Source organism: Sphaerodactylus townsendi, linkage group LG01, assembly GCF_021028975.2.
Source record: "Sphaerodactylus townsendi isolate TG3544 linkage group LG01, MPM_Stown_v2.3, whole genome shotgun sequence".
Lineage (NCBI taxonomy): Eukaryota > Metazoa > Chordata > Lepidosauria > Squamata > Sphaerodactylidae > Sphaerodactylus > Sphaerodactylus townsendi.
Window position 1 is genome coordinate 162,686,575 of NC_059425.1, and position 22,435 is coordinate 162,709,009.

Sequence of the window (22,435 nt, forward strand, 5' to 3'; positions counted from 1 at the left end):
TTCCTGGTGGCAGTGATATATACCTTGGAAAGAAAGGAAGAAATTAATAGTATTTTGCACGTATATTTATTCTCAAAGAAAAAAGAGAGTTCTGATCAAACAAGCCACTATATTTCTTTATAATAACCAAAACCAGTGTTAGCAAAAAACCCACGAGTTATTTAAAATGAGGTCATGTGAAGATATAGGAGAATGCCACACTGAAAGATTTCACCCTGGCCAGGGTTCTCTGAAAATCTACCTGTTTAGGATATTCTTATTGTACTCCAGCTGATTTTGAAGAGTTTTCAAAACAAACTGTCAGAAAGGCTTTAAAACTGTGCACTGACTGAACCTGTCATCTCAGTGACAACAACTAGCTGGTGGTTGAGATTCTGTTTCAAGGGTGGATTTAATGGCCATGAGTTTCACACAATGACTGCAATTATATTTCAAAATGTCTATCAAGAGCAATATACCACAACATAAAGAAAACAAAGCCACATCACACTAGCACACTGGATGGCAGGACAGAACTTCCAGTGCCACTGAGGAACATGAATTTGTGATGATGCCTTACACTGAATCATACCATTAGTTCATCAAGTTCACTATTGTCTATTCAAACTGGCAGCGACTCTCAAAGGTGTTGGGCAGAGGTCTTTCACATCACATATTACCTGATCTTTTAATCATAGATATTAGAGTTTGCACCTCGGACCTTTTGCATGCCGAGCAGATGCTCTGCCTCTGAGTCACATCCCCTTCCCAACTCATCAACTCTTTCTTCTAGTCCATGTTCTGTTCCCCTTGTAATCAGGAATAGTATGAAACTTGGGTCACTTCAGGAACAACTTCTAAACCACAGACCTACAATTTCTGTATTTTGTCAAAGCACTAATCAAGACTAAATGCTAAATATAGTCCAGCCAAACTTTGACATTCTATTGATTTGAATGGGGGAAGGTTGAATTAAAAAGTATCTTATTAGTTCTCCAGTTTGAATTAACAGGATCTAAAGAGTGCCGTGGAATCAGAATAATGATAGTAGCCCAGAGGTTTTGGGGGACTGGATATTATTGAAAGGGTAGCCATGTTTAGAACTAGTGAAACACAAAGAACACAGGACTATAGATCCCTTTGTGACAGAATGATTGGAATGCATCGCCTCTGCCACTTTGAAGTGTTAATGTCACCCCCTTTCATTTATGCCATTAAAAATAAATGTTGTTGAAGGTTAAAACCTTTTGTGATATTTGACTTGGGAAAAATATTTTGCCATGGAGCAACTGTTTCAGAAATAACTTAAACAGAAAACTAATTTCACACATTTCTTCATCATGAGCTGTGGGATAATATTCAGTTATATCAAACAGCAAAAAAATATATATACTTATCAAAAAGAAACAGTGCCAAAGCTAAATAGCAAATATAAACAGAATGGACATGCTTCTTCAAAAAGTCACTAAACAGCAGCAGTAATTATTAACAGCTTTTTCTTCCTGAAGCAAATTCTATGAAAAATATTATCTTATACAACCTTGCCACTGTTTCATTATATTATGTTGGCTTGGATTCTGTGGGGCTCATGCATAAGCCATACATAGGCATTGCCCTTTCTCTTCCATTGCCCTTCCTTCAGTATGTTTTGGAGACCCTGAAAATGTTGATAATGGTGGTTGTTTCATTCATATGGACAACAAACCATGAAGCTTGGGAAGCTCCACTGAAGGGAAGGAACATAGCTGGCACTGCTCTTGTGCCAATGGAAACATCAGTAAGAGCCAGATTACAGATTACATGTTTTGATAAGTAAGGTTAGAGTTTCCCAGACCCAACTCACTTTTCTTTATATGGAGCTGGGGGCTGCCATCCAAAAATTACTAAGATGTAACTATACACAAAAATTAATGTTTGGGGTTGTTGCTGTGAGTTTAAGAATTTCTAAGAAATTATGAAAAAAAATTCACTTTCCTTCCCAGCCTGGAAAAATTGTTGTTGCTGTTGTTGTGTGTTTGAGTGCTTACCATCATCCACAGTTCTTCTTTGATTATCCTGATTGCGGGTAGATGTGTGGCCCTTCCTGCTCGGTTATACTTTCCCCAATAAGACTCAAACACATTTTTTAAGTGGATAAGAAAAACAGGCCATAGCCAAAGAACTTTATTAACAGAAAGCATAGGAAACAGATGGCGCAGAATGGGGGGTGATCCTCAGCCCAGCTGCTGGAGGAATAAACCAAGTGAAAAATTGGAGTGAGACAAAGTCCAGACCGGCAAAGTGCCCATGACTGGAGGCCCCCTCCAACTTATGCTAGGGGCGTAAGCTTCTAAGCCCCCCGTGGGGCGTCCCTGCCTTGAGCTTGCTCCACCCCCACTTCATAAGGAGGTGTACAACACAGGGAAGCTCCCCCAGCTCCCCTTTCCAGCGGATCATCCCCCATGCGCAACCCGCCAATGTCTATGACAATTACAACATTACAATCTTCACAACATAACAGGGACGGGTGGGTGGGAAAAGCCTCCATGTCCAGGCTCCGAATGGGGCCTGGCCACGAGGCAGGCCTTTTATAGGCCCCTGTCCCGGCCCCCATTCGATCGATGAACTCTCGCATAACGCAAGAGTCCGATCGATACATCGATGGGCTCCCCTTCCCAGGGCAAGCCAGCCTTGCCGGATCGTCTGCGCATGCGCCTGAACTGGCGCACATGCGCAGAGAAGCGTCTGCCGCCAGCCACCCTCACCTGGCCCGGCGAACGGCCTCACTGCCAGGCCCCGTCTCCCGCAATGGCAGCCACCCTTTCCCCATGCAATGGCATTTCTCCCTTCCAACTAGATCCTTGCAAAGGACCTGAGGAGTTTTCCAAGCCAATCATCATTAAGCACAAGGAATTTTAAAGGTCCATAGCTGCTGTTCTGCACTCCATTACATTTTGGGAGAAATGAGGGACCTACTTGGGAAGAACCCCTTAAATCCTCTACAGTGGGTTCCCAGTATGAATACATGTGTCTCATACCAATTGATTGATTCATCACATGCTGTCACACATACACGAACTGTATATCTATGTAAATTTAGTGCCGTTTCTTTCTTTTTTTTTGAAGCTTCCCTAGATCTTCAAATTAGTTCCCCAATTGAACATAATGGTTCCAAAATTCTGGAACCTGAGGAGAACACATGAATTTGAATCCTGAACTGTTGCTATCCTACCTGAAAATCAGGAATAAACAGTAAAGATGTCCTCCTCAAATCCTGGATCTGATTTTTTTTCCCTCAGGGCACATCCCTGCTTGGAAGTGTGGCATGAGGGCAGAAGAGTCTCATGCCTTTCCTACAACCACCATGTAATTGAAAGGAAAGTATGTTGGGTCTGGGGAACCCCCAATGCACAAAACAAATATGCAGTTGAGCCCTAAAGGTAGAGAGTGGGTGATTTTGCCTTTCTTCTCACCCTACCCCTTCCAAAACGGGATATTTTGGCTTTTACCTTTTGCACATTAGTAACTCAGCCTCCATCTTCAACATCTGACATATCTCAAGGCACTGCTAAAGGAAGAGAGAAGGAGAGAATTATATCATGAGAATCTTCATATGCCAACTCCATTAAATCAAAGCCAGTGAAATTTCTACAAGAAATTGTCCTGTGATTATAGAATCAGTACCCTCCAAACAGTCAAGCAGTCCCTTCTGATCTTTACTGCATAATGTGACAGTACTTTGTATTTTTGCACATACCTGACAACAATCACTTAACTGCTTAGCAGTGGTGTCAGCAAAAATAGTTTGGGATGACCAAAAAGAGTCACTGTCACAGTGAAAGGCATTCACATGAATAAGCCCTCATTGTTTTTACAAACAGGATACATTTGAGTACAACCAGGAACAGCTGGGATAATACCAAGCTAGGGGCTGATTGCATGGACTGTAAATGCTGAAGCAGAACCCTATTGGGCAAGAGCACTGGCTCTGTAGGGAAGATCCAAACAATCAACTCCCACCCACATGGCTGCATCATTTAAGTATATTTCAGCAGCATGAATGCAGCTGTCAGGAAAATGGCTTCCGCATGTCGAGCAGAATACCTGAAAGACTCACTCTTTCCCATCTGAGTCCAGATGCCACTTAAAAAGGTTCTCGCTAGGTGCACTTACTCAACAGTTGGCACCATTAATAACACTGGGTCACAGTTCATGGTAACCATAACTCCCATAAAACTCACTGGGACTTCCTTCTGAGTAAACATTCCCTATGCATGCAGCAAGAAAACTGGCTGTTACATTTGTTGCAGCTTAGTTTTTGTAAGGTCTGCTGCACCTTCTTCTATAAAGTTGCATACTGTGCTTTCAATTATGAAAATTGATTAGCAGATATGGTTCATTTATTTCCCAAGCAAAGAGAGGAATCTGTATAGATTTCCGTTGTTTTTCAATTATGCCGTATCAAAGTAGCCCTGGTTGAGATCCTGAAGTACTACTGGCTTTCTTTCTTTTACTTCTTTCCTTGCCTGAATGCAACTGAACTTACCACCCCCAGAGCATGTTTTCCCCAAAATGCTTTGTTTGCCTTTCACTCTAGGAAGGTAATTAATGGGAAATGCCAGCCATTTTTCACAATGCAGTCAGGTAGGGTATAAAAAAAGAGAGTTGCCTGAGAATGCTGGGTAATACTGCAGCACCAGTTCTTAAACTGAAGCTTTCCTTGAACTCATGAGGAAATTAGAAGCCCCTGAAATATACTCTACTCTTCACATGTAACAATAACAATTGTCTAAGTATTAAGTATACATACTCCTTAGACCACAGACTGCATATTCTTTGCTAGCGAGTTTCAGATAGCATACTAGTATAGGGGTTGTAAACTCCAGACTTTGGACACTAGAAGATTGACAAGAAGAAGAAGAGGAAGAGGAGGAGGAGGAGAGTTTGGATTTCTATCCCCCCTTTCTCTCCTGTAGGAGACTCAAAGGGGCTTACAATCTCGTTGTCCTTCCCCCCTCACAACAAACACCCTGTGAGGTAGGTGGGGCTGAGAGAGCTCCGAGAAGCTGTGATTAGCCCAAGGTCACCCAGCTGGCATGCGTGGGAGTGTACAGGCTAATCTGAATTCCCCAGAAAAGCCTCCACAACTCAAGCGGCAGAGCTGGGAATCAAACCCGGTTCCTCCAGATCAGAATGCACCTGCTGTTAGCCAAAAGCGGAGAATTTCACTAGGTTCCTTTTCTGCACCAATACTACAGTGATAGGAGTAGCCAAGCATGGTAGCAAATTCCCCTTCTTGTACTTTTCAAAAGACATGGCAGCTCTTCTGGAATCAAAAGTAAAGCTCCTGTTTAACTTAAGAAAACCTTATTCCAGAATCTCATCAAGGCGTTTTCGATCTATGCCCAAGGTACGCTCTCTTGGAAACCCAGGATGTCCCATTGCCTCAGTTATTGGAAATATCGCTGTAGGGTGTCTGGAAGTATGGATCCTTATCCTTATGCCTAATTGTTTGGGGGACATAACTGACATAATTGTCTGACCCCCAAGAGGACCTTTGTAAACAAAGTGAGATCAGCCAAGGAAGACACACTGACTGCTGCTCCTCAAGTTGGCAGCAGTAAAGTCAAAAGAAAGGTGGAATCACAATACAATCACACCTTACTAAGTCCATTCAGTTGAGGACTGAGGAAGAATGATATTATATATATATAAAACTGTACCTTTTTACAGAAAGCTATTCATCATGGGATGAGTAGCACTTCATGGCTGTCCTCTTCCATGTTCCACAAAGGAAATCAAAGTAATCATTTTGTGAAAAATCCTTTTTCATGCTGAAACCCTACTGAATTTTCAATCTGGTTATCACAGGATATACATCAGGGATCCATAATGTGTCCATTGGGATCATGGTGCCTGCCAATACCCTTCCTGGTGATTGCCTAGTATTTTTACAAAATGGCTGGGGCCTGGTGAGATTTCACCCTGCAAGGCTTCTGATTGGTCACCAGAGAACTGAGTTGCTGTGCATTTAAAAAAATGATTTGGCAACAGCTGTCATTGTGCCCTGGGTGCCACCCCCACCCTCCCACCCCCCGCTTTGCCATTGCTGAAGAGTAACTGTTGGAGTTGTGTATAACCTCGATTCCTGACCTTTTGTGGTTGGCTGAGCCTTTGTGGCAGTCATCTTCTGGATGTGTCCAGCACCCTCTCAGAATTCCAGAGGTGCTCACAGGTTCCAAATGGTGTGGTACCCCAACACAGTCTGAGATTTTTAAAGCTTTGAGTGAACTGGGAGAAGGGCACAAGGAAAATATGCATAATTCTTTCATGTGCAGAGCACTGGACCCAAACTCATATATTCAGGGCTGGCTTTATAATGAGGTAACCAGAGGAAGCCTTCTCAGTTGTGAAGTGTGGAAGTGAATAGTCTCACTCCCCCAGGATGCAAGCCCTACTTGCTAGTGCTAAAACTCTTGTGATGTTCCTTCCGCTCATGAGAGATTGGTCGCTATTTCTGGTTGCTATATGTTGTGGGAATTCAGGAAGCTCTACGGATCTTTGAGATGCAGGCTGTCATTGAGCCAGCCCTTGGGTATTTATCAGAATACAGAGGACTCTGAGTCAGTCCTGACAACTTGGTACAACCAGAGTTGGCTGCTCCTGAGGAAGACCAGGCAGCAGAGCCAACTCAAAACCCTTCCCTGCCTGATATGTGCAGGGGGACGAGCCAAAGATCCTCCTAGGGAACCCAGTAATGAGTCAGCTGTGCACAGGAGGCAGAAGCAGAGGCAGCTGCTGCAGAAGCAAAGGAGGAGGCTCGTACTGAAGTTAGATATAGGAAAATAGAAGTGTCTGCATCTGATGAGGATTAACTCTTTGCAGAATCCCAACCCCTTGCACAAAGCTTTTTATATAAGCCTTGCTTCTGCCTGGGTGCAGCAAGTGTATTTTCTGTTGTCTCCGAGTGCCTGATCTACTGCTGATTCCCAGCCTGTTTACCTGATCTTCTGTGCCATGACCTGTTGAACAGACCCGTAACTATGCCTTTGCCTGCCTTGACCCATTGGACTGCCTTCTGACTATGCTCTTGTCTGCCACCTGTTCTGTCCTGCAAGACTGGACCTCCCATTCCCTGCCTGCCTGCAGCACACAAGCCCAGCGAAGAGTTAAGGGAGATTTTCTTCTTTGGGAGTCGCAGCAGGAGCAGGGTGGGCAATCAGGGATATCTGCTACTCCACTGAAGGTGAAGCAGGTGGGCAGGCAAATAGTCACATCTGCCTCTCATGGCAAAACATCTTAAACTGCTGCTGCATGTATCCATCAATTCAGTTCTGAGGATGATAAGTAGGATTCTGTTTCAAAGATGTCAAAAGGCTTTAAGCAATAGGAGAAAAGTAATAAGTAACTCCACTCATGCCATAGAAGCTCACTGAGTGACCTTGGGCCAGTTATAGTCTCTCAGCCTAAAATACCTCACAGTGTTCTGGTGAGGATAAAATGGAGAAAATAATGTAAGCTGCTTTTAGTCCCCATTGGGGAGAAAGATGGGGAGCAAATTAATTAAAAACAAATAAAGTACCCTGTCACATTCTTGTTGAAGGTTATCTGTTCTCTTGCTCTCTGGTCACAAACTGTGCCCTCAGCAAGCTTTGCTGTGGGAAATTCCTACTCAGTGACTAGAAGTGAAGGAGGAAAATCTCGTTCCAAATTAGTAAGCAAGTTTCCCTTTGGCTGACTTCGAAAAATGGATCTTTCTATCCCAAGGCGCATCTGAAATGTTTGAAAGTTGCAGTCAAATTTGGCTCGACAGTCCGTCTGCTTTTCCACCTGCCTGTTAAAAGAAATTTCTCTCACAAAACCATTTTGACTTCTTCCATTTAGTTTCATCTTCAACCAATAGCTATTACCTGTGAATCATGAGAACTATGGACCTGGAAGTGACACTTCCATCAGACTTCGCTTTAGAGCTCAGCAGCAAGCAGAAGCAATAGCTGCTGGGCAAAATGATGGATAAGGGGAAGGAGGGGAACAGGTCACGGCTCCTGGAGTGAAGCTGGCTGGCGTTGGACATAAAAGGCATAGAGAAAAGAAAAGGACATAAGCAGAGCAATAAAGATGGGCTAGATGGTTTAGGAAATATCCATGCCACAGATTTAAACTAGATTTATTGACATTGTCTCTTCCCAAGGGATTTTTAAGAACTATAGTTCTATGAAGGGTGGGCTATGTGTCACTAATAACTAACATTTAGTGCCCTTATCAAACGACAGTCTCTTTTTTTGTGGGGAGGGGGGGAAGAGACCATGATCCTTAAAGTGGTATAAAACTGGCATATATTTTTATGGCATAGATATGCCTTTAGGGTCCCATTCATTTTTCCTGCCATACAGAAGTGGAAGAAAGCAGGGTCCGGCAGAAAAAAAGCATGAGCGTGATATACTCCAATAAATCTTTTCCAGGAATGGGCTCTACAGACAAGTATCTGGCTCTATTTTGTCATATAGGGATTTCTTAATTAATAACAGTAACAACAACATCTTATTCAAGCACTCCCTCTCCTCTGTTGCAAACAAGGAGAAGTCAACAATCTCATTAATTACCTAAAATACACCTCTTCTAATGAAGGTGAACAATGAACTATTTTCATATGTTTCTCTTTATTATCATTCTTTGGAACTGAAAAACTAGCTCATCATGTGAAAGTCTGAGATAGACTTTTCTTCCTTTGTAAGATGTTTTTGTCTTGATCTATCCTGTTCTTGGCTATCCTGTTCTCATTAGATTTCAGCTGCTAAGCAGGGTCAGCCTAGGTTACAGTTTGGATGGGAGACCCCCAAGGTAGTCCAAGATTGCTATGCAGAGAAGAGGAGGAGTTTGGATTTATACCCCACTTTATCTCCTGTAAGGAGTCTGAAAGGGATTTACAAACCCCTTTTCCTTCCTTTCCCCACAATAGACACCTTGTGAGGTAGGTGGGACTGAGAGAGTTCAAAGAGAAATATGACTAGTTCAAGGTTGCACAGCAGAAATGTAGGAGTGTGAAAAAAGTTTGATTTGACAGATAGGACTCTGCTGCTTATTTGGAGGAGCGGGGAATCAAACCTGTGGCTGAGCTTCTGTCACTTTGCTTTTTTGCAGGCAGTTTAGTCCTGGGCTTGCTCAAAAACACAAGACCAAAAAGGCTATTGACTGATCCTATGGCTTGCTACCTGCAACTCTGACTGAACCATCCTGCCAAAGGCAGCATCAGCCCATGATGACTTCATTCCCCATCATATGCCTAACAGCCTGTTTTATATTTCTGTTTAAACTTTGCTTTTGTATTTTAGTCACTTTGACACTCTCGGTGTAGGAAATTTCTGTGGTGGCGAACCTTTGGCACTCCAGATGTTATGGACTACAATTCCCATCAGCCCCTTCCAGCATGGCCAATTGGCCATGCTGGTAGAGGCTGATGGGAATTGTAGTCCATAACATCTGGAGTGCCAAAGGTTCGCCACCACGTAGGATAAAAGTAGGATATAAATGTTAAAACGAACAAACAATTAAATACATTGGATAGCAATGAGGCTAGAGCCCAGAACAGTGATTTGTGGAGCAGTTTGCATGGTGAATTACTGTTGACTGCCAGCGACCGGAATGAATTGTCTTGTGCATAATTCTGCTTGGTGAGTGATGACTGTGAATTGTCTTAGCCGGTGAGTTCTTTTCTGACAAACTGATCAGGTAGGACAAACATCTGAAGAAACTAGCTGTTTTGCTATTTATAGTACACAGGCTGTCTGTGCTTGATTTGCAGGAGGACATTGCAGTAATTTCAGTGAGGTTTGCTCAAAGGCAATACTGAAACTGATGAAGCATGAGGCCATAGTTGGTGCCATGTTTCTTGAAGAATCTAGAAATGCATATCTCCAGGAGAAGGTGTCATGGCTAGTAAAATGCTTCTAGCAGTGTAATTCCATAGGATTGCTTTCTTAAGCTACAGAAATGAACATTTCCTTGAAGGAATGGAAGGATGAAAACTAACTGCCTGCCAGGAGTAGGAATTAACCATGAAAATATAAGGCGAGCCTGTTAGTTTTGCATTATGGGGACCATGACATATATCTTTCTTCGATTGTTCTGATAATGTCTGAGGTCTGAACTTACATGGGAGGAACCCAATACTCCCATTATGAATTATCTTACCAGAAATGTCCAGGCTTCAGGATGCGGCATTGTTGGCATGGGAGGAAGCTGAGCTATGACCTTATTCCAGTTGGGCTTGGACTTCTGGCATCACTGGACCTACCATGTCATGCAAAGGTTACTCATTATTCAAGCAAGATAAGCAAAATAAAATCCACCTAAAAATGCAAAAGGCAGGTCTGTCTCTCTTGGTTTGGATAATTTCCAAAGTGGGAAAAACACATACCTATGTTCCAACAATTCTCTAGAACTTGGAAAAACTGGAGGAGTTCTTCTGTCTCTCACGGTCTTGTCTTCAGTTTCCTTTTTCCATTCTTTCCCAACATTATTGGGGATGGGCAGCAACCAAGATATCTAGCTTAAACACTTTCTAACTTTTCGTTCTGTACAATGAAGGTGTGACTCTCCAGCTCTGTAGGCTGATTCTTTTTGGTAATTAAGGAAGAATAAAACAAAAATTGTAAGGGTGGTGACCTATAATAGCCTTCAGTTTTCTGAACTGTTATTTTTAAACATGCATTCTGTTTCTGAAACTCTCTATCAATGACTAATTCCTAGAACAGTTTCAGAAATGTTAGTCTTACCTCCATGTACTCACTATTACAAAAGTAACAATTTTGTCTTCAGTTTTCAAACTACAATAAACCACAAAATTGCCTATTTACTGTAATTATCTTTTGATTCGTTGTGGGTTTACTATAATTATCTTTTGATTCTTCCTTGATTTAGCTCCTTAACAGAAGCTGTTCCTTAATTTACCATTATGCAAAAATCAGAAGAGTGTGTGTGGAAATTATATGGTATATTGTAAAAAGTTTTGACAATGATGAACTTTGTGTACTAAAAGTGGTTTAGAAAGTTGAACAAAAGGCAATAGTGAAATTTCTAAACAAGTGTGCTTGTGCAACAAGTTGATTACATTATGTCTTTTGCAGAGTCTTTATCTCCTGATGGAAATTTGGCAATGTTGAAATGTCTAAGAGAAAAAAGAAGCTTTGTTTTTACAGCACTATGAGTTGTAGGCTACAGTAATATTTTTGTAGCTGTGTGAAATACAATGCTTGTCATGTCAATATCAGTTCTTTTTTTATATTGAAATGAAGGGCCTATCTGGTAGAGTGTCTGAAAGCAGGATTTTGAGATATTAGGCTCATTTTTTAAAAAATACACTGAAAATAAATTATATTGTCTGCATTCACATTTTGAATTTGTCAATACAAACAAGCTGGATGATTCTTTTTCAAGTGGTCTTTGATACAATATACTATTAGCCCCCTTGTATGATGAAACTATCTTGTTTATCATGGGTCTTGCCCAATAAGAATTTGAAATCCTTCTGTTTCCTCACAGCCACCATGTACATTGTGGAGTGATACTTCACAGTAGTCAAGGAGAAGTCTCTTCTCTTGCTTCAAGCCATTCCAGCAACAGGTTAGAACCCCATCTGGGGGTAAGGGGCAATCCTCTGGTGGAAGGGGCATGTGACTTTGTGAACAGATTTGCCCACCCTGTGGCACTTACTCAACCGAGGGGAAATACTGCCAGCATGTGGTTGCCATGACCCTGGTCCAGTGCTGGGCGTAGCACTGGATGTGGCACCTGCATCTCAGCACTCCCAGCACCAGTGTAGTGGGGACAGGATGGGGGCATGGTCAGGGAGGACTCGGCTTCCTCCCAGCCATTCATAATGTAACCCCAGCGGCTGGGAATTTAGACTTACACCTCCCTTTTGGGTGACATAAGTCTGTTGAGCCCTATAGAGGCTTCTCACTGGGAGGGTGAGGATTTTTCAATTTTTGAGCTTCCCTATCCCTCTGAGAAGCCTCTTTGGGGGTGAAGGCCAGGTACAGCACCACGGCCAGATGCCCAGCTGTTGGGTGGGGCTGCTCCTCTCTTTTATGCCAGCCTACTCTGTTGCAGCTTATCCACTTCTGCCTAGCAGAGATCTTACAGAGCATCATCTAGGATTCTAGGAATATCTGGTAGCTTTATCTTCCTCAGGATCCCATCACTTGGCAAAAGCAGGAGCTAAGCCAAGAGGATCAAAGGAAGAAGCCTGCTTCCGCATGGTCATAGATGAAGGGGGGAATGGCATCTGCTGAGGTAAATTGCGCACCCAGAATGGAGTACACTAACAAGGTAACAGTGCACTCATAAACAATACTGTAAGCCACCATCTCTAACACTTGGTATTATGCACTTACCCCCAAGCAGTGTTTACAAGGTTTCTTTTTTAAAAAATGAAATACCACGTTTCTGTCTTGTCAGAAAGATATGATAAGGTATTGGTTGGAAAAGCTATTAGTATTCTTAATTACAAGAGGCAAATTATGCATTTATTTATTTCATTTATAGAAACATAAAGCTGAAAGACGCATCAAAGGTTATCTAGTCCAACCCCCTGCTCAATGTCAGAAATTCGCAATTACCTCTCCCCACCTATTCTCTCAGTGACCCCTTTTTTATATGCATAGGCAGGCAAAAAAATCTCCAGGATCCCTGGACAATTTGGTCTGGAGGAAAATTCCTTCCGGAGCCCAGAGCGGTGATTGGCATTACCCTAAAGAGTCCCAAGAGCCAAGCACGGACTCATCCCTTCCTTATTTTTCTTTCACAGTCTGCCTGAATTTACAGAGCAAATTTCAGTCACAAAATTGTTCTGTTTCATTGGGTAGTTATTTACATCAGAAGAAAGTTTACCAATCACTGGTTTCCATGAAGAAACAACTTCATTTTGCCAAGAACTGGACAATGTTACATGAGGCATTGTGAACCAACAATGGTAAACAATTCTGGAAGCTAGTACCGGGCCCTCCTAAGAAAATGCTTAATCCACCAATTGCAAATCAACAATGAATTGAACATTATCACTCCCTTTTCTTTGAATCCAATACCACTGCAGTTGACTGGGGACTCTTCGTTCTATTAGATATTCTCTCTTGGCTGCCTGTGAAACCAAAACTACTTCAACTCTTCACTCAGTTAAAAAGAAATAAATGCCCAGGGCCAGATCGGATTTCGGCTGAAGTAATTTTCAAGCAGCCTGAGTGGGGGGCACAGCCACTTGCTAATCTGTTTACCTTAATCAATCATTACACTATAACAAGACACTATAACAAGACATTACAAGACAACATATGGTTGTCTTCAGTTGTCATTTCTATTCATAAGAAAGGCCTATATGACCAGCTGAGGAATTATAGACCCATAAGTCTATAACCAGCTGTTGGGAAACTTTACACCAAACATCTTGTGAGCAACTTAACCAAATGGATGAAAGCCAAAAGTGTCATCGGAATGGAACAGACTGGGTTTAGAGCTGAGAAGCTAACAGTCAAACAGTGTCCTTTCCTTTTTAGTTAAAAAATAAATCACCATTAAGTGCAAAAAGCTATATGTGGCCCTGATTGAATTATGCAATGCATATGACACAATTTCCAGAGATATTTAAAGGTAAAACTTACTATTTTCATCAATGTACAGGTAAAGTTCAATTCTGCAGGCTCCTTAACCCCTGAGATTCCAGCTTTTAAAGGTGTGAAGCAGGGCTGTGTATTACAGCTACATTAACAATTTAATTAGTTACCTTTGGAACATTGATGGGCATCCCATTAAACTTGGAGGTCATAGTACCACATTTCTCCTTTATGAGAATGACACAGTTGTACTATCTCAAACCAGGGTTGACCTTAAACATTACTTAAAGGCATTTTTCCACATATTGCCAAGCCAACAGGCTCAAAATAAACTATAATAAATCAAAAATTGTAGTTTTCTCTAGGTGGAGGCAACCAGTTATCTGGTCACTGGGTCATTCACACATTGAACATGTAAAACACATTTAAATATCTTGGCATTACCTTTAGGTACAACCTTAAATGGTCTACCTGTAGATCTGAGGTGATAACAGCAGCTAACCATTTACTAGCAAGAGTTGTCCAATTTTGCTATTGTAAAGAAACCGATTTGTTCCAGCTGTGACCCAGATTTAAAAAACCAAAATATCTCTACAAATATTGTATGGAATTCCAGGTTGGATTCAGGTATTTGATGTTAAAATAGAGCAAATTCAAGCATCATTTCTCCACAAAATACTCAGAGTTCCAAATTTAATCACCTATGCAACACCAAGAAATGGGGGTGCTGTCTCTAGAAACAGTAAAATTGAGTAAAATTGGCACAAACCTAGATTTCTTGGCATCCTGTGAGGAAGACAGTATCCTGCATGAAATCTCTAAAATATTAGGTGATCACAAATACCACATCCTGTTATCTACAAATATGGACATAACCTCTCAAAGAGCTCTGGGTAGTACAGACCCCTTATGGATCATGAACAAAATATTTCAGTATTCCATTATTGCAACAACAATGAAGAACTTTCAGGTTGGCTTGTGTTAACATCTTTACTTCTTTGGTCTCAGATGGAAGTTACAGGAATGATTATTCTCAATATAAAGCATTTTCAAATATGGTTTAAGGTAAAGTTACATATCCCTTGACTCAAACTGTCTTCAAAACTGAATTATGGGGAAGTGGCAAAAAATAGAGAAATCTTCCACATTTTCTTCAGTATTAGAACACCTATATTTTCCCTGGTAAAGATGTGGTCCAATCCAAGTGAAGCTAGCCACATATAGTTTATTTCAACCGTGTCCTTAATGTCTTCACTGAAATCAAAGGCATACCACAGTGCATAATTTTTAAACACTCATTTCCCTAACTTTCTAAATTCTCCCCTTTTTTGCATATACTTCACAAAACATTTCAAAAAGAATAAATCCTATTTGTGTGATGATAAAACAGAACAATCTATGTTACATATACAGAAGATGCTATTAAAAATGACTCATCCTGCATTGTAAACAGTCCATTTGTTCTGAGGTATTTATAAGCAGCTATACCAACCCATACCTCTTTTCCTTCAAGTTATACACACTGTATTCAGTTTCTTTAATCGTGACTCATAAATTGTCCTCTAATCCTTTCATCTTCCAAACATCCTCTGCTGCATTTATAGTTCTTTTCTTTCAGAAAGTATCAAAATGGCCTCACCATTCTCCCAAAGCGAATTTCCTATTAATGAGAAGATCAGTGAGAGGTTAATAAAAAGGCATTATTAGTTTCTAAGAACTAAAATCCCTATAAAACACATGTAAAGGTAAGGCCTTTCATAAAAAATGCTTTCTGGTTTATTCTTCACACAGGATTTTGAGATCCTTTTTACCCCTGAAAGGTCATCCTATTACTTGGTGCAGTAGTCGTTATTGACTATTTAAAAAAACAAATCAGGATTAAAAGTAAATCAGCTCTTTATTGGTAAAAAAAAAAAAGGAAGGGGCTCCCTTTTGATGACAAAAAAAAGCTTTGGTAGTGATCATGGAATTTTCTTGAACAAAAGCTATGTAGGATGATGACTGTTGTAAGGAATGGTTGTGAAGACTGGGAAGCATGAGGGATAAATTTCCCACACATCACTTCTACCCAAGGCCAAAAAATGTTCCCTAATTCTTCTAATCTTCTTCTGATCCCCACTGCTGGTCAGTTGTACCTCTTTAAAATAAATAGATATCTGAACCAGCTTTGGGAATTGTGGTGCCTCCCCTCCCCTTCTCTCATTTTCACTTTACCTCAGATAACCATGCAGCAGGAGGAGGAGGAGGAGGAGGAGGAGGAGGAGGAGGAGGAGGAGGAGGAGGAGGAGGAGAAGAAGGAGGAGAAGAAGAAGAAGAAGAAGAAGAAGAAGAAGAAGAAGAAGAAGAAGAAGAAGAAGAAGAAGAAGAAGAAGAAGAAGAAGAAGAAGAAGAAGAAGAGTTGGATTTCTATCCCCCCCCCCTTTCTCCCCTGCAAGGAGGCTGAATCCCCACTGGGAAACTCAATCTAGATCAAACCAAGGCTCATTCCGCACATGCGGAATAATGCACTTTCAAACTGCTTTCAGTGCTCTTTAAAGCTGTGCAGAATAGCAAAATCCACTTGAAAACAGTTGTGAAAGTAGTTTGAAAATGCATTATTTTGCGTGTGCGGAAGGGGCCCAAGTTTGAAAATAAACTGCTCCTTTTAATTAATTAATAAACTGCTCCTCCCCACCGCAGCATGTTTCCAGTGAAGACATCTAGGCCTATCTCGGATTCAGGAAATGTAACAATCCCCACTACCATGTGATCGGCTTGGCGGGCCTCTCCTGAATGGCGTCGTGCCATGTTGGGGTAGGACCATTTTTCCTCCCGCAAAAACATGTTCACGTTATGATGTCAGCATGTCAGCACGTCTCCCCCGCCCAAGTTTTTGGTTGGTTATCGTTCTCTCATGCTCTCATGGGAACAGCACTGCATGCACTGATCGGTTGTAAGGCATTTGCATCACACACCACAGCGGGAAATTTGAACCACGATTAAACCCCCGATCCTCCCCTCCAAACTGGATCAAAGATGTATTTTTTGAAAAAGTAGTACTTTCAACAGGTCCGGCAAAGATGTGGGATAAGAGGGAGAATGAACGCCAGACCCGGGATGAATCCTTGTTCGTCAATCAGGCAGTGGGGAGTTCTTCCTGAATCCTTGATATTTCGTGTATCACGCAATTAATTGACCATGGGGAATCAACCATAGACTCAAAGAGGCTTACACACTCCTTTCCCTTCCCCCTTCACAGCAAACACCCTGTGAGGTAGGCGGGGCTGAGAGAGCTCAGAAGAACTGTGGCTAGCCCAAGGTCACCCAGCTGGCATGTGCCGGAGTGTACAGGCTACTCTGAATTTCCCAGATAAGCCTCCACAGCTCAGGCGGCAGAGCGGGGAATCAAACCCGGTTCCTCAAGATTAAAGTACACCTGCTCTTAACCACTATGCCACTGCTGCTCTCTACTGGAGACGTTTCCCTTTTCTTAAAGTTCAACAAATAAAATAATAGAATTTTACTAAACACCTCAGGGGAATAAGATAGGAGGGAAAACTGGTAATAAGGAAAGAAGCTGCTTTATATACAGGGATGAAAATATTCTGGAAGTACAGCTCAGACGCTGTTTTGTGGTTTGATATCTTTTCAGTGTGTCACAGAGTTTGAAATAAGGTAGACTTTCTAGATGTTACACAGCTTCGTCTTAGATTTATACCCAGAGGTTTCACATGTTAACTGTGATGCCTGTAAACTATAAGGAAAAGAGCATGCACCTAACAACCTTCAAAACTCCCCAGACTTTCAGATCACTTCACAGCATTTGAAGCAATTCCTCCTTAGAATAAGGTATGGGAAATCTTCTCCCAATCTTTTCCCTCTTGACTTGAGAATGGTCCTTTTTTGACACAAACTCTCACTTAGTTCCATCAGTTCTACCCACTCGGTCCAGAAGACAAACCAGCTCTATTATTAGAACCTGGGCTTGGAATCTTGGAATTCCTAGAAGATAATTCCCCTGTGGCTAGAGTATGGTCCCCAATACTCTCTCCTTGCCAACACCATAGGTCTATTCATAGGCACTATTCACATCTGATCACTCTGGATCTCAGAGTTCAATTCCTTACATTTCTGTAAGGGCTCAGAGATCGGCTTTTAGATCTAGAATTTGCAAATTTGCATCTAGCAGCCAAACGAACCTGCTCTCCAACACAACTCCTAATTCCATTTGAGCAGAGATGTATGGCCTATTACCTCCATACCTTAACGAACCCACGCGCAAGGAGAGCCCTTACCATTGCGCGTTTTAATGTTATGCTCTCTGCCCTATTAAAGGGTAGGTTCAGCAATTTAGATAAATCCACAAGGTTATGCAGTTGCAAACTTAATGTGGTTGAAACCCTGACTCACCAACTCTTGCACTGCACCAGATTTGATAACATCAGATCTAAATATACCAACCTACACTTTTTCTTTCAATCTGGGATGCCTGATCTGATCAGGTTATCTCTATTGTTAAACAACTCGGACCCCGGTCTTTGTGAAGAGATCGCCAATTTCATTGCGGAGATAGTTGAGAGAGCCCAGTAGAACGTATTTGTTGTGCTCCCCGTGGGGCCTTTTATCTATCATGTATCCATGCAATTGTTCCTGATTTATGTAACTTTTTCTGTCTATTCCAATAAAGGCTTATGTATATATGTATGTATATATACATTTCTGTAAGAAGCTCTGACTGCCTTCTCAACACATCCACTCCCAACCTGTTATTCACACACTCAGGATCTATGAAGGATTAACACTTTACAGCTTCTCTGTCTCTACTTGTTGCTTAGATCCATCACAGGATATTGGGCAACATTGAGTAAAAAAGCTGGTGGATCTAACCCATCAAATCTAAACTGGATTTTACACTGGTACCATATTCTCTTTATATATGATTTCCAGACCAATGTATTTTTTTCCATGGTTCAGAAGATTGGTAATTTTATGCATGACTATCTGCATGTATACATACTAACTTATGATATGTTGCCATAACAGTAAACACCTTCCTGCACAGTAACATCTCAGTTTAAAGATGTCCTGTTCTAATTAAAAAAAATTGAAATTTTATTTAAGTTTTAGTCAAGGAGTATCTATCATGTTTCAAAGAAATATGTGTGGAGTAATAAGGACCCCCCCCCAAAAAAAAGATAGTGTAACAGAAGGAGATGTTTGGAAAGAGCAATTACCACATCTTGAGAAGTGTCTGGCACATATTTCCCTTGGCACTGAATGTACATGGCAAATGTCAACTCAATGGATTTCTGTCAGAACATGTTTTTGTGTCAATGTATCAATGTAAGTGGCAATGGAGGAACTTGCCATCTTCAGAGCGTAACACAATGATTATAAAAGACAGTATTAGGCCCTTTACGCATGGACGAAATACAGCAACCCAGGGACGGCAAAAACGCTGGGCTGCTGTTCGCACAGGAGGTGCTGCTGCATCACAGCAGTGCCGTCCTGGCCGTCCAGGAGCGGTGTGAAGCCGCCGCTGTAAACCTCGCTTGTTGAGCGAGGTTTTTGCAAGTGCTGTCTTCCCGCAGGCGTGGTGCGAACCGCACCGCTGGGAAGATGCTGCTTTCTCTGTCGCCTCCACTGACCACTTCTTCCAGCGTCACTCTGGAGGGCTGCAGAGACCCACCCATGCTGCCCTCCGACCCCTGGAGGTCAGAGGGCAGCATGGGCGGGTCCCTGCAGCCCTCCAGAGTGACGCTGGAAGTCGAGGTCAGTGGAGGGGACCAACCGAGAGCCTCTCCGGCTGGGGGGGGGGGGAGTCAGGGCCGATTGCACGCTAGTGTGCAAACAACCTCCGAGTCTCCACCGGCACAATTCATGCCAGTGGAGGTACGTTTCCACGTGTTTTATAATGCAATTCCATATATTTAAAAGGCATTATTAATTGAAGTGATCAGCTGGACAAGGAATAAACTATCATTCTGGAAAAGCTGACATTTACTAGTATTGATACAGTACTTCAGTAGCTCTGGTGCTTATACAGAAAAGTTTGGCTCCTACAATTCCACCCTAACACAACTTTATAAGCCCCACTGATGCTGTTGTTATACCATGAGTACAGTTCAGTTCAGCTTATTAAATTCAGTCATAGACCAGCACAGCTATGAATACATTGTATTGGCTCATACCAGCATTTCTGCTGGTACAGGATAGAGAAGAAAAAGACATACAAAGTTTGCCTACTCATGATCCTGCATGCCTACTGGAGTCTTCAACATATAATTTTTAGGAAATCTACAGAGGCCTCTCATTCCTCTCTGCAATGGGAAAACCTGTTAGAACCCAGTCTGATTTTTTTAAAAAAGTCTGATCCTTAGCATATTTATTCATAAATTCCTATTGAAATCAATGAATTCAATGACGGTGATCCGGAAACTAAACTTGTATAGCATGTGACGGCAAGATTGCTTATGAGAACATCTAGTTGGGACCGGATTACTCCAGTCCTATACCACCTGCACTGGCTGCCTATCGAGTTCTGGGCCATTTTCAAAGTATTGGTTTTGACCTTTAAGACCATGAATGGCATTGGACCTACATATCTGAAGGACTGCATCTCCCCGTATTGCCCTCCATTCTTCGGAGGAGTACCTGCTGGAGATCCCTGACCCAAAAAAGATCCAGCTGGCCTCTACAGGGACCAGGGCCTTTACAGCCCTGGCCCCTACCTGGTGGAACAGGCTCCCTAAGGAGACCAGGGCCCTGCAAGATCTGCAGAGTTTCCGCAGGGCCTGTAAAAACGGACCTGTTCCACCAGGCTTTTGGCCAGCCAGGTTAGCCATCGGACCTTTGTATCATCCAGTTATCCCATGGGATGGGGTGGGAAGGTGGGGAAGTCACCATCAATAGTCATTATTAATCTGTTGGGTTGCTAATTTTAACTATTGTTATGCTGTTTTTATTGAGAGATTTATATTGATGTACACCGGTCTGGGGGAGGGCTGTCTAAAAATGTAATTACCGTATATACTCGCATATAAGTCGACCCGCATATAAGTCGAGGCACCTAATTTTACCACAAAAAACTGGGAAAACTTATTGACTCGCGTATAAGTCGAGGGTGGGAAATGCAGCAGCTGCTGGTAAATTTCAAAAATAAAAATAGATGCCAATAAAATTACATCAATTGAGGCATCAGTAGGTTAAATGTTTTTGAATATTTATTTCAAAGAAAAACAGTAAACTGGCTCTGTAAGTGGAAAAGAGGGTCAACAAGAACAATATGGTATCAACAATAACTTTAAAAGTACAAAAACCTTAGCTCAACCAGCAGCCAAGCTAAAACACAAGAGTTAAAATCCTCCAAAACTGGATTCCTCATCATCATCTGTCTGTCCAAATGTAACCCAACTTAGATTTTAAGAGGTCAGGGCCAATGAAGGTCAGGGCCAATGAAACATATTCTTAAGTAAATACAGAGGATCACAGCTGCATTTAAACCAATTAAAACCCATTCGGTGATTCCAAAGCACAATAATGAGTTTGTCTGCATTGGTTTCATTTTAAGAACTGTAAATTCCATTCACTAACAAAGAGGTTCTCTGGAGGAGCAGCATGTTCAAACTCCATACCACTGTTGCACACAGAAGACTTCGACTGGGTGGCCACATCCTTTGCATGGAGAATGGTCAGATTCCAAATACGGCAATGAGGTGGATATCTCTTGATGCCAAATGACAGCAAGGATGCCCCTGAAACACCTGGAGAACAGTCGAGCAAGACCTGAAGGCACTGAATATTGCATGGGAAGAGGCTGAAACACTTGCCCAAGACCAGAAATGCTGGAGAGCACTTGTTGCCCGATATGCTACTTAGCATGATGGATTTGATGATGATGATGATGATGATGATGATGATGATGATGATGATGATGATGATGATGATGATGATGATGATGTAAATTCTGTAGAGTTTATATTTCAGTAAAAGACAAGTGACATTTGGCCCTGCTTTCAATGTTCCTTCTATCTTCTATATTTATTATATATTTTTCTCCCCAACAGGGACCATAAACAGCTCACCGTACTGTTCTTCTGTTATCCATTTTATCTTCACAACGTCCTTGTGAAGCAGGTAAGACTGAGACAGTGACTAGCCCATGGTGATGACGAGAAAGCTTCCAAGGCAAAGTGAGGATATAGACCACTTTTCCTAGCTCCTAATCTGATGCTATAACCATCACGCTGCACTGACTCTCTACATTTTCTTGCCTGTAATTTTCTGGGCCTGTAATAAAGAAGATGTTAGCCATTTAATCCATTTTAACCCATCTTTACTATGGGAAGACTGACCAACTAGTAAACACAATTAGTCAAGGGGGTATCAGAGATAAATTATGTTGTGAGGACAGGAAGGCATGTGACCTTAGACTCATCTGTGTGAATGAAACCTACTTTCTAATATGAGCTCAAATGCAAATAGAACAGCCAAGATTACAAAAGAGAATTTTCTTTCTGTCACCTTTCATTCCTAAGAGCTTCTAGTTTATACTCTGCTAGAATGCCCCCACTATGGCCAGTGTCCACATAATGTCTGAAAAGGATCTCTGACAAAGTGTTGAGATGCCACTGCAGCCTTGGAAGAAATATTGATGCTTTAGATAAACTGAAATCACAATGTTTTATTGAGGGGAGGAGGACAAACACTGGGGTTCAGAAATCAGTCAATTCATCAAAATAATGTATTGTCGACCTGGAATCAACTGGCTGTTGTGGGTTTTCCAGGCTGTGTGATCATGGTCTGGTAGTTTTTGCTTCTAATGTTTTGCCTGTATCTATGGCTGGCATGATAAGATGTCATGGTGGATGTGTTTTCTTTGTTGGCACAGT